The sequence below is a fragment of the Pseudophryne corroboree genome, chromosome 2 (assembly GCF_028390025.1).
Source record: "Pseudophryne corroboree isolate aPseCor3 chromosome 2, aPseCor3.hap2, whole genome shotgun sequence".
Classification (NCBI taxonomy): domain Eukaryota; kingdom Metazoa; phylum Chordata; class Amphibia; order Anura; family Myobatrachidae; genus Pseudophryne; species Pseudophryne corroboree.
In genome coordinates, this window is record NC_086445.1 from 452,289,390 (window position 1) to 452,303,625 (window position 14,236).

The 14,236-nt window shown below is 43.2% G+C and overlaps 1 protein-coding gene across 3 annotated transcripts in view; it reads left to right on the forward strand.

Annotated features, from left to right (window-relative positions):
- GTF2I (general transcription factor IIi) overlaps positions 1-14,236 on the forward strand; it is a 282,609-nt gene that overhangs the window by 118,436 nt on the left and 149,937 nt on the right. The gene's annotated exons all lie outside the window — the stretch shown is intronic.

Below are 14,236 nucleotides of genomic sequence, written 5' to 3' on the forward strand. Positions count from 1 at the left end.
TGCAACCTCTTTTTTCTGTGTTTATTATCTTTGTGGTTAACTCTACGGATTACAGAGACAGCGGACACAAGTGCATATAAGGGAAATGCTGTTTTATTAAATGTTTAGCACCATCGCACACAATGTTTTGTATTGATACATGTTGTTGTTTGGTGCAAAGGTGTAGCTGTCTAACTGTTGTACAGTACATAAGCAGCTTTACTTGTGCACTGTGAGATACTATCATTTATCTTTTATGTTTGTTAAAAAGCTTTGATACCATTACAAGTGCAAAACAGAGCATAACATGCTTAATCATTTTAGAGGTGGGGATTACATATATCTACTGCATCTTCCCGTCAGGAGCAAGTTAGAGATGGCTGGAAGCATGTCTGTCCTGAATATTACCTGTCTGATTTGATGTATAATTCTCCTGCATTATACATCAAAGTTTTTTTCTCTTATTTTGTAGTGGATTCAAGGGTGTATTCAATTGTAGTCGGAACTGCCGTCTTGTTGGAAAGACGCCAGTTTCCGACTTTTTTAGGTTGGATAGCCAAATTGACCTATTCGATTTGGCTGCCGTTTTTCCAACAGGTCCGCAATTCTGACTTGTCGGAAAACATGTGGATCGGCGGCTACTTGTTTTGTCTGATTCGCGGCCAAATCCGAAAGGTTTTAGGCCCGTTTCTGACAATGTCAATCAAACTTTAAAAAAAAAGTCAGATTGGCATTGTCGGGAACGGCCATATTGAATACTCAAATCTCTGATCCTCTCCGTCGGAAAGGATCCGACATAAATTGTATACACCCCATAATAGGAGAATATATATATATATATATACACACATATACACACACATATATATATGTATGTGTGTATATATATATATACACACATACACATATGTATGTATGTATATATATATATATATATATAAAATGTATACCTACATACATACATACATACATACATACATACATACATACATACATACATACACACATACATACACACATACACACACACTTCTTGTACTAGGAGCATTGACTTTTTATGGTGTACAATGCTTAAATTGCGGTGATGCTTCTACAGTTTTTCATTTGTTTCAGATTGAAACAAATTAGTGATGGAGTCTTTAATTTTACATAGACCTGTGTACAAAGCTTTACGTTAATGCTCTAACTATTAATAGTTAAATTAATCATGCTGATACTATGCATGAAAATTTCTATATGGAACAGAATAGTCAAATGTAATTCTAATATAGCACTGAGTGCGTATGATCCTAGCTCGCTCTGAGTTAAACATATTCACTGTGTCACAGTAGCATGAAGGTGAAGCTCATCACTTTGTAGGAGACTTAACATTTGTAGTAAATGAAGGCATGTGTATAAACATACTGTTGTAGAGGGATGTGTGTATATATAGTAAATATTACACATTAACTCTCTACTAGAAGAATTTCTACAGAACACGGACGTCTTGGAAGCTGATGGATATTTTACAGATATCTCCTCTGGGGAAGAATCTGAAGAGCAATCCGTAAATCCTGGCACCAGAGCTGCTACAAACAATAAGACTGACTTTCTGTTTTCTGAAGATCTTCAATCATTTCTGCAGCGAACAGAAAATAAGAACACTCTGAGGAAAACCATGTGTGACATCCATAACCTACATGCCTACTTTTCTATGAACTTTAATGAAGGGAGGCCTATTTATGACATACCACCAGGGGAGCTCAGCCACCTAATGTCACACTACTTGCTCAATGTCAAGAAGAAAGATAACAGCGAATATGAGCCACTAACACTTAGGTCAATATTCCAGAGCACTGAGCGCTACCTTAAGCAAGTAAACTATCCCACAAGTATGTCTACTGATGCCATCTTTAAACCTACAAGGGATGCTTTGAAACTGAAACAGAGGGAACTAAAGACAAAAGGAAAAGGGTGCAGGCAGAATGCATCGGATGAGTTAACGGATGAGCAGATTCATCAGCTGTATGTCACTAAACAGCTGGGGCCACATAATGCTTATTCCTTGCAGAATACAATGTGGCTAAATAATTGCATTTATTTTGGAATAAGAGGCAATATAGAAATGAGGCATCTACGGTGGGGGGACATAATTCTATCTAAAGATGACAATGGCAATGAGTACCTCCAGTATGACAAAGATAGTCAGCGAAAGAACCATGTAGTTGCCGGACAGTGTGAATTTAAACACAGACCTAAAGCATTCGCTAGCCCTGAAAATCCTGAAAGGTGTCCTGTAAGGAACTACAAAATATTTACTCATCACAGACCTCCAAAAATGCAGGAGGCTAGTGCCCCATTTTATCTGGCAATAAACTGGAAACCCAGCTTACAGCAGCTAGATCCACAGTGGTACAAAAATCAAGCTCTAGGCATTCATTCTATTGAGACTATTTTAAAAACCATGGTCCAGAGAGCTGGCATTCATACAGAACGCCGTATCACAAACCTCAGCGCCACCAAACACCTTCTCCAGAAGATGCAGGGGCTGGACTTGGCTGCAGTAAATGCAAACAACAACACTTTGGAGTTTTCCAGGTCAAATGCACAGCACCAGACTGCAAAGTTTTCTAGTTCAAATACACAACAGAATATTAACCAGTGTTCTAGACTAAACACACAGCAGGACGTACAGAGTATATTATTCAGCGCATCTCATAATGGAATCGCTCAGGTCCCTCCCAATGCTAAAGATTTTGAACTTGACTCCCTACACAACTTTCTTGACCTATCTCACATCACCACTGATGGTGACACTTTCTGCAATGATATATGTTATTCTGCAAGTGAAGCCAAATCCAACAAAAGGCAGCATGTCTCTGAAACAAGATTCAACCAAACTAGTCACTGTACCTCTTCACTTTCAGCAGTTGCTACTTATAATGGAAAGAAAAGAAAGCAGCTTGCTTTAAATCCAATGAACTGTAAACCGATATATCCATGACTAAAGCTGTAACTTTGTATTTTAAATCTATGGATAATAGTTGGCAGCTATTTTCCTCCATATTCCCAATGACTTTTAGTTACCTTTATTCTTATGTATCTGTGGAAATAACAGTTTGCAAATCAGGTAAACCAGTGTTTTTGTCCCTCTTAAATTGGAAGTCCCTTCTGCTGTTATTTGGATATGCAACTTGTATTTTAATATAGGTAAGTTTGTAAATATTTTATTCATATATCCGTTATCTTTTGGAGCTATTTATAGTACCTGTATAGTCCTTAGGAATTAGAGATTGGCCTACATATGTGTGTGATTAATACATTTTAGTACACTCAAGTGTGATAGTTTTTTTTATGTTATTCTCCTAGGTCAGTTTTCTGTGGTTGTTACTCTATACATATTTTGCACTGTAATAGAAAAATATAGTTCTGCTTTTGAATTTATAGCATTAATACTAACCGCTCTTTGCAGCTTATTTATTATATGAACTATGCCTATGCCAGCTAGTTTAGTATGTTTTTTTTCAGATGTTTGTTTGTTGTCCTGCTGTCTCCTTCACACAATGCAGATTGATTCTATGTAAATGAATAATAAATTGTACATGAATTGCCAGCTTGTAGTCAGCGTGTGTTCATTATGTTGCGTTCTATTTATCAGTGTGTGGCTGGTATTAAAGCACTACCTATATATAAACATCACATTTTGGCAAACTTGTTCCATTGTTCTTGTTTTATTTTGTGTAGTATTGTTTTGGGAAATTTAACAAAGGATAAGATGCATTGGAGGATATTTCTGAAGATTGATGTAGAGATAATTGTACACATATTGTGTGGTAACTTATAGTTATATTTAAAAAACTTATAGTAGCTGTCGTAATCCTATCATTATCTAGTACAGCTAAGAAAAAAAATGAATGTTTTGGGCTATTACGGCAGGTTACACATTTTTTCCCCCAATTATATGTATACAAGGTATTAAGACTGTCTTTTTTGGGGGAATTATGTCTTATTACTTTGAAGGCAGAATCTGAAATAAACCAACACAATCAAACGACTTTTCTTGCTGAGAGATTCTTGCTCTGACAGTTGCTGGTAAATTCAATCAGATATTAATTTGTCCACTTCTATGGGAACAATTTGATAGGCTGCATTATCGTATATTGTTTCAGCCGGTAGGCTAGCTGCCACCAATCTGTAGGAAAAAGGTACACTAAGTTTTTTGGAACTAGGATCAAAACAATTCCCATAAATGTAATACTTGCCAGCAAGCTGAAAATTGTTTGTAAAAACTTTGCTTCTAATGATTAAAGTAGACAACACAGAAACATTGTTATGAGGTATTTTTTTGTTACAAAGTTTATCCAATACCATTTTAAGCCAGTTCTGGCTATATTTAAAAGATTAGGTTTATGTCCCCTTCAGTGAATGTTGCCTCAGAGGGAGTTAGACCACGTGAACCATGGAACATACCATGTGAACCGCAAGGTGCAGAACATGGGACCCAAAGTGTACCCTCGTGTGCACGCTTCACTCGCCATGCTTCAGGCTTGGTGGCTCGCTCCGCTTGCCACCAAGTTACTAAAGGGAATAGATGGTGACATGGATAGTAAATCTGCTAGCCCACCGACCTTGCTCTTCCCACTGCCGTTGCTGGTGAAATGGTATGTTCCATAGGTCACGTGGTCTGTGGATGTCAGAGCCAACATTCAGTAAAGGGGCTGTAGCCGCTACCATTCCATATGGTTTTAAAAAGCTTAGTAATACTTGACCATTTGGTCAAATTTGAAGTTTATTTGTACTATAAAATCTATATAAAGTATGGTTTTGCAGTTTAAGGTAAAAATATGTGAGCTACTCACAAGATTGCATCTTGTCTCAAAAAGCCAGCTCTTCACTTACACTTTTTCATTTTATAGACACTTTGGGGATGATTCAATTAGCCGCAGGACGTGTTAGGTGCCAAGAGCTATTCAATTACTTTTCACAGTAAGCCCACGGCTAACGTGGGAAAGCATAGCTCCCGGGTTAAGTGCCCGGAACTATGCAATTACTGCCTGTCAATTACATCACAAATAGCCCTAGTAAATGCACAATCGGAACCAGTTGCGTGCTTACCGTGGGCAGCAACTGAATCGTTCTTGGCACTTAACCCATGAGCTAAAACCCTGTGGTCTGTCTCATGGCTAATTGAATCGCCCTGCATTGTTTAATATTATTTCGTATGTTGTATAACTAAACTTGTTTTATGCCAGTAGTTTGCACTATTAAACTGACTGTAGATAATGTGAAATTACAGTATTTTCAGCTACAAGCCCTCTCTGGAGTGAAGCCATCAACTCCCTGCAGTCACCTATACATACACAGAGACCCCTACTCCAAGACAGCGGAGTTTACGTAGTACTGTTACAACTGCTTTCTCACACAGTGTTAATTTAGGCTCATTTTGAGGATAAGTTTGTCTATGTGACCTGATGATCTTGTCAAATGAGCAACCTTCTGTTTCCCCTCGATCAGTACATTGAATGTTTCCTCATTTATTTCTAAGGTTTTAGTGCAGAAAAGTAAGGTAGTAACTGACCTAATTTTATTTATTTAAAGTGTTGATTTTCATTTGGAATTTGTGGTGTTACTGTATATACATTGGTTTATTGCACTGGCTTGGCATATTTTCGGCCTTAATATCGAGGTGACAGCCACCTTTAGTGTCATAGTATGTTGTAGGAACACTTCCATGTCTGTCTTCTTTTCATTCTTGGTGCCTTCTATAAGTGATCTTCCATGCAAAAAAGACATTTAAATTTTGCACTGTGTATTAACGCTCCTATTTTGTGAATTAAATTTGATTTCAACCCTTACGTTTCTGAAGCAATAGCTGTTATGATTATATTATACCCAGCATGCAGTATATGCAGTGTTTCTCAGACGTCCTAGTGGATGCTGGGACTCCGTAAGGACCATGGGGAATAGCGGCTCCGCAGGAGACAGGGCACAAAATAAAAGCTTAAGGATCAGGTGGTGTGCACTGGCTCCTCCCCCTATGACCCTCCTCCAAGCCTCAGTTAGATTTATGTGCCCGGCCGAGAAGGGTGCAATCTAGGTGGCTCTCCTGAGCTGCTTAGAATAAAAGTTTAGTTTAGGTTTTTTTATTTTCAGTGAGTCCTGCTGGCAACAGGCTCACTGCATCGTGGGACTAAGGGGAGAAGAAACGGACTCACCTGAGTGCAGAGTGGATCGGGTTTCTTAGGCTACTGGACATTAGCTCCAGAGGGACGATCACAGGTTCAGCCTGGATGGGTCACCGGAGCCGCGCCGCCGTCCCCCTTACAGAGCCAGAAGAGACGAAGAGGTCCGGTGAAATCGGCGGCAGAAGACATCCTGTCTTCAGACTAAGGTAGCGCACAGCACCGCAGCTGTGCGCCATTGCTCTCAGCACACTTCACACTCCGGTCACTGAGGGTGCAGGGCGCTGGGGGGGAGCGCCCTGAGACGCAATATAACAGTATATACCTTAGGTGGCAAAAAGAATACATCACATATAGCTCCTGGGCTATATGGATGTATTTTAACCCCTGCCATTTTTACACAAAAAAGCGGGAGATAAGGACGTCGTGAAGGGGCGGAGCCTATCTCCTCAGCACACAAGCGCCATTTTCCCTCACAGCTCCGCTGGAAGGACGGCTCCCTGACTCTCCCCTGCAGTCCTGCTTCAGAATCAGGGTAAAAAAGAGAAGGGGGGGCATTTTTGGCAGCAAATAACGATAATAACAGCAGCTATAAGGGAATAACACTTATATAAGGTTATCCCTGTATATATATATATAGCGCTGGGTGTGTGCTGGCAGACTCTCCCTCTGTCTCTCCAAAGGGCTAAGTGGGGTCCTGTCCTCTATCAGAGCATTCCCGGTGTGTGTGCTGTGTGTCGGTACGCGTGTGTCGACATGTATGAGGAGGAAAATGATGTGGAGGCGGAGCAGTTGCCTGTGTTGGTGATGTCACCCCCTAGGGAGTCGACACCTGACTGGATGATTGTATTTAAACAATTAAGTGATAATGTCAGCAATTTGCAAAAAACTGTTGACGACATGAGACAGCCGGCAAATCAATTAGTGCCTGTCCAGGCGTCTCAGACACCGTCAGGGGCGCTAAAACGCCCGTTACCTCAGTGGGTCGACACAGACCCTGACACAGATACTGAGTCTAGTGTCGACGGTGACGAGACAAACGTAATGTCCAGTAGGGCCACACGTTACATGATCACGGCAATGAAAGAGGCATTGAACCTTTCTGACACTACAAGTACCACAAAGAAGGGTATTATGTGGGGTGTGAAAAAACTACCAATAGTTTTTCCTGAGTCAGAGGAAATAAATGAGGTGTGTGATAAAGCGTGGGTTTCCCCCGATAAAAAACAGCTAATTTCTAAAAAATTATTAGCATTATATCCCTTCCCGCCAGAGGTTAGGGCGCGTTGGGAAACACCCCCTAGGGTAGATAAGGCGCTCACACGTTTATCTAAACAAGTAGCGTTACCGTCTCCTGATACGGCCACCCTCAAAGAACCAGCTGATAGAAGGCTGGAAAATATCCTAAAAAGTATATACACACATACTGGTGTTATACTGCGACCAGCAATCGCCTCAGCCTGGATGTGCAGTGCTGGAGTCGCATGGTCGGATTCCCTGACTGAGAATATTGATACCCTGGATAGGGACAATATTTTGTTAACTATAGAACATTTAAAGGATGCATTACTATATATGCGTGATGCACAGAGGGATATTTGCACCCTGGCATCAAGAGTAAGTGCTATGTCCATCTCTGCCAGAAGAGCGTTATGGACGCGACAGTGGTCAGGGGATGCGGATTCCAAACGGCACATGGAAGTATTGCCGTATAAAGGGGGCTGGTCTATCGGACCTGGTGGCCACGGCAACGGCTGGAAAATCCACCTTTTTACCCCAGGTCACTTCACATCAGCAGAAAAAGACACCGTCTTTTCAAACTCAGTCCTTTCGTTCCCATAAGTACAAGCGAGCAAAAGGCCACTCTTTTCTGCCCCGGGGCAGAGGAAGAGGAAAAAGACTGCACCATGCAGCCGCTTCCCAGGAGCAGAAGCCCTCCCCTGCTTCTGCCAAGTCTTCAGCATGACGCTGGGGCTTTACAAGCAGACTCAGATATGGTGGGGGCCCGTCTCAAGAATTTCAACGCGCAGTGGGCTCACTCGCAAGTGGATCCCTGGATTCTACAGGTAGTATCGCAGGGGTACAAACTGGAATTCGAGGCGTTTCCCCCTCGTCGGTTCCTGAAGTCTGCTTTACCAAAGTCTCCCTCCGACAGGGAGGCAGTTTTGGAAGACATTCACAAGCTGTATTCCCAGCAGGTGATAATCAAGGTACCCCTCCTGCAACAAGGAAAGGGGTATTATTCCACGCTGTTTGTGGTACCGAAGCCGGACGGCTCGGTGAGACCAATTTTAAATCTGAAATCCTTGAACACTTACATAAAAAGGTTCAAATTCAAGATGGAGTCACTCAGAGCAGTGATAGCGAACCTGGAAGAAGGGGACTATATGGTGTCTCTGGACATCAAAGATGCTTATCTCCACGTCCCAATATACCCTTCTCACCAAGGGTACCTCAGGTTTGTAGTACAAAACTGTCATTATCAGTTTCAGACGCTGCCGTTTGGATTGTCCACGGCACCTCGGGTCTTTACCAAGGTAATGGCCGAAATGATGATTCTTCTACGAAGAAAAGGCATTTTAATTATCCCTTACTTGGACGATCTCCTGATAAGGGCAAGATCCAGGGAACAGTTAGAAGTCGGAGTAGCACTATCTCAGGTAGTGTTACGTCAGCACGGGTGGATTCTAAATATTCCAAAATCGCAGCTGATTCCAACGACACGTCTACTGTTCCTAGGAATGATTCTGGACACAGTCCAGAAGAAGGTGTTTCTCCCGGAGGAGAAGGCCAGGGAGTTATCCGAGCTAGTCAGGAACCTCCTAAAACCAGGCCAGGTCTCAGTGCATCAGTGCACGAGGGTCCTGGGAAAAATGGTGGCTTCTTACGAAGCGATTCCATTCGGAAGATTCCATGCAAGAACGTTTCAGTGGGATCTACTGGACAAATGGTCCGGATCGCATCTGCAGATGCATCAGCGGATAACCCTGTCGCCAAGGACAAGGGTGTCTCTCCTGTGGTGGCTGCAGAGTGCTCATCTACTAGAGGGCCGCAGATTTGGCATTCAGGATTGGATCCTGGTAACCACGGATGCCAGCCTGAGAGGCTGGGGAGCAGTCACACAGGGAAGGAATTTCCAGGGCTTGTGGTCAAGCATGGAAACATCTCTTCATATAAACATTCTGGAACTAAGGGCCATTTACAATGCCCTAAGTCAAGCAAAACCTCTGCTTCAGGGTCAGGCGGTGTTGATCCAATCGGACAACATCACGTCAGTCGCCCACGTAAACAGACAGGGCGGCACGAGAAGCAGGAGGGCAATGGCAGAAGCTGCAAGGATTCTTCGCTGGGCGGAAAATCATGTGATAGCACTGTCAGCAGTGTTCATTCCGGGAGTGGACAACTGGGAAGCAGACTTCCTCAGCAGACACGACCTTCACCCGGGAGAGTGGGGACTTCACCCAGAAGTCTTCCACCTGATTGTAAACCGTTGGGAAAAACCAAAGGTGGACATGATGGCGTCACGTCTAAACAAAAAACTGGACAGATATTGCGCCAGGTCAAGGGACCCTCAGGCAATAGCAGTGGACGCTCTGGTAACGCCGTGGGTGTACCAGTCAGTGTATGTGTTCCCTCCTCTGCCTCTCATACCAAAAGTACTGAGAATCATAAGAAGGAGAGGAGTAAGAACTATACTCGTGGTTCCGGATTGGCCAAGAAGGACTTGGTACCCGGAACTTCAAGAGATGCTCACGGACGAACCGTGGCCTCTACCTCTAAGAAAGGACCTGCTACTGCAGGGGCCTTGTCTGTTCCAAGACTTACCGCGGCTGCGTTTGACGGCATGGCGGTTGAACGCCGGATCCTGAGGAAAAAAGGCATTCCAGAAGAAGTCATTCCTACTCTGGTCAAAGCCAGGAAGGACGTAACCGCAAAACATTATCACCGCATTTGGCGTAAATATGTTGCGTGGTGTGAGGCCAAGAAGGCCCCTACAGAGGAATTTCAACTGGGTCGTTTCCTTCATTTCCTGCAAACAGGACTGTCTATGGGCCTAAAATTAGGGTCCATTAAGGTTCAAATTTCGGCCCTGTCGATTTTCTTCCAGAAAGAACTGGCTTCAGTACCTGAAGTTCAGACTTTTGTAAAAGGGGTGCTGCACATACAGCCTCCTTTTGTGCCTCCAGTGGCACCTTGGGATCTCAATGTGGTGTTGAGTTTTCTAAAGTCACATTGGTTTGAACCACTTTCCACTGTGGACTTAAAATATCTCACATGGAAGGTGTCGATGCTGTTAGCCTTGGCTTCAGCCAGGCGTGTGTCAGAATTGGCGGCTTTATCATATAAAAGCCCTTACTTAATTTTTCATTCTGACAGGGCGGAATTGAGGACTCGTCCTCAATTTCTACCTAAGGTGGTTTCTGCATTTCACATGAACCAACCTATTGTGGTACCTGCGGCTACCAGGGACTTAGAGGACTCTAAGTTGCTTGACGTTGTCAGGGCCTTGAAAATATATGTTTCCAGGACGGCTGGAGTCAGAAAATCTGACTCGCTGTTTATCCTGTATGCACCCAACAAGCTGGGTGCTCCTGCTTCTAAGCAGACGATTGCTCGTTGGATTTGTAGTACAATTCAGCTTGCACATTCTGTGGCAGGATTGCCACAGCCAAAATCAGTAAAAGCCCATTCCACAAGGAAAGTGGGCTCATCTTGGGCGGCTGCCCGAGGGGTCTCGGCTTTACAACTTTGCCGAGCAGCTACTTGGTCAGGGGCAAACACGTTTGCTAAATTCTACAAATTTGATACCCTGGCTGAGGAGGACCTGGAGTTCTCTCATTCGGGCTGCAGAGTCATCCGCACTCTCCCGCCCGTTTGGGAGCTTTGGTATAATCCCCATGGTCCTTACGGAGTCCCAGCATCCACTAGGACGTCTGAGAAAATAAGATTTTACTTACCGATAAATCTATTTCTCGTAGTCCGTAGTGGATGCTGGGCGCCCATCCCTAGTGCGGATTGTCTGCAATACTTGTATATAGTTATTGTTACAAAAATTCGGGTTATTATTGTTGTGAGCCATCTTTTCAGAGGCTCCTTTGCGTTTATCATACTGTTAACTGGGTTCAGATCACAAGTTGTACGGTGTGATTGGTGTGGCTGGTATGAGTCTTACCCGGGATTCAATATCCTTCCTTATTATGTACGCTCGTCCGGGCACAGTATCCTAACTGAGGCTTGGAGGAGGGTCATAGGGGGAGGAGCCAGTGCACACCACCTGATCCTTAAGCTTTTATTTTGTGCCCTGTCTCCTGCGGAGCCGCTATTCCCCATGGTCCTTACGGAGTCCCAGCATCCACTACTGACTACGAGAAATAGATTTATCGGTAAGTAAAATCTTATTTTCCATCCAGTACAGTTTGCCACACTATAAACTTGCTGAAACTATGATGAATCTTGAGTGCAAAGGAACAAGAGCTTTCATTACAAATACATTCACACTGATTCTTTAAAAAAAACAACTAAAAACTAAAATGAGAATTGTTTTACTGTCGTAGTATAGTATAACTAGAATGTATCAAACTGTACATTTTGGTACTGATACCAATTCTAAGAGATAATCACTTGGGTTACAGCCTCTGCATACATCAGTGAGCATATTCTGCCTTCCAGCAATTGGCAAGAAAATAATCTTATAATTTACTGAAGTTGTTTACACTGCTCAGAGAGTAAAGCTGGACAAAAGGGTTATTCATGCAAGATGCTTTATTATTGCGTACAGTATAGTAAGTGAGTCAGGAGGATGGGCTGTGTGGGGAAGAGGAGTCATTGACCAGAATGGAAAATGGCAGGACACTGCTACTATTGCAGTGCTGGGATCCTGGACTGTTTATGGTTCTGGAAATGCTTGGGATTGAAAACATTAAATCCCAGGTATTGTGGGAGTCATAACACACTGTGTCGGGGGGAGGGGAGGGGGAGCTAGGGGAGCGAGGAGCCAGATTAGGTGCTCCAATTCTTGTTGCTGGGCACATTGTCCAATCCTTTGCTGGCCACCCACAGTAGAAGAGTCCTGTAGCAGTCCATGTGATGTGGTGGCTCTTATTGATATGCTTGGAACACGCTATGCGGTAACCTCATCACAGCTCTACGTGCTCACAGTCTGTCAGTGTCTGAGAGCCACTGTTACATGTAATCCAGCTCTTCTGCTGCAGCTGGGCCTCCAAGAGGACTGGACAACGCACCAGCTGTCAAGAGCGATAGAGAAGCGACAAGAAGAGGTTCTCTTCTGACCATCGTTCCCACTGTTTGACTAGGGTAAGTGAATGGGGAGGAGTTGAGCGGAAGATATCAAGGAGGAAGTGGGGAGGAATAGAGGGAGGGGATAGCAGGGAGGATAGGAGTGGGGAAATGAATGGCATGGAGGATGGGGAGATTGATAGGGAGGACTGGAGGGGAGAGATTGATACAGGAAGGATGGGGTTATGTGGGGGAACTGGATAACAATTACAACAGTGCAGTGTGCAAGGGCATAGCTACCATAGGTGCAGGCAGTGCAGCTGCTATGGGGCCCAGAGCTGAGAGGGGACCACCTTCCCTGTCACAGTTACATGTGTTATATACATTTTTCGCCATTGGGTGGTACGTAGGGTCCTTTCAAACTTTTTCCTTGGGGCCTGATATATATAGTTATGCCCCTGGACCTGCTCATTGTAATGTGGTATAAAATGAACTGGAGGGCATTGTTATGTTATATAATTTGAACTGGGGCACTGTAATGAGGCACAATATGAATATATATCATAATGTGAATTGGGGGTACTGTGCGGCATAATGTGTACTGGCAGCTCCGAAATGTGACACAGGGTGAATTTATGCACTAATATGATTCATAAAAGAAATTAGGGCACTATTATGGGGCATAACATTAAATAAGGCTCTACTATGGTTCAGAAAATGAACTAGGGCACTATTATAGGGAATAAAATTATCAACTGCTGCAGAGAAGTGTCTCTCTAGAAGCATTGGGACGGGGGCCCCTTCAAAATATTGATATGGTGCCCACAAAGTTCTAGCTACGCCCCTGGCAGGGGGTATGGATAGCAGGGAAGATGAGGGTTGTAAGATAGCAGGGAGGTCATGGGGGTTTGTGAAGAGAAGTAGTAGGTAGCACTGGGAATAGAAAGCAGATTAGGACAAGCCTCTAACCAAAAAACTGCATTACTGTTTTGTTATAAATAAAGAAAAACTATATCATATTTAAAAATTTAATGCTTTTATTACCCCTTTTTCTTTTACTTATTATCCCAGGAATAATCCCTGGATCACAAAATTGGGAGTCGGGTAATCTCAAAATCCCAGTATTATAAACTGCTTTGGGGATTTGAATTCCTAATTGTTACTGTGCATACTGTGGAAAATACTGGACCTATCTCTGTAAATTCTAAAAAAGTAAAGGTGTGTATACACGGTGAGATAAATCAGTAAGATTTTGACTATATAGTCAAAATCTTAAGGAAAGTTAGTGCACATCTCAAGGTGTTAGGGAGCTTGCAATACAGATTTGATCCCGATGCGCGCTCCCGTGGGGTCGGTATCGCAAGGCTAGATACACTGTGCAGGCAAGTCAATCTTGACTATCTAGTGTACAATCTAGTACAAAGTATAGTCAAAATTGGCACTTAGTCAAAATCTCACATAGATAAAATAGAAAGTACAGATAGTCAAAATCTGTGCTATCTGGGCTCTGGGGGAGTTCCAAGGGAAATCGCATAGTCAAAATCGGACATAGCAAGGATCTCACCGCGTGTACACACCTTTACATTGATGTATAGTTTATACTGTCATCACAGTCTGCTTGTATAGGACAGTCACATGTTCTCATTCAGTTTTATTCTCTTGTGCTGTTCTTGTCACTGGGGCTTTTCTGCCTAGTGAGAGATTGGTTTAGTTCAAAGCTGCACATTTGTATGTAGTTGCTGCTAAGCATACTGGCCTAATTCGTGACCTGGCTACAGTACTGGCTGCCAATCACGTGACTCCCTGCTCATGCTTCCTTTTGAATCCTGAGCTGTCTAACTATTTCAGGAGCTCAACAG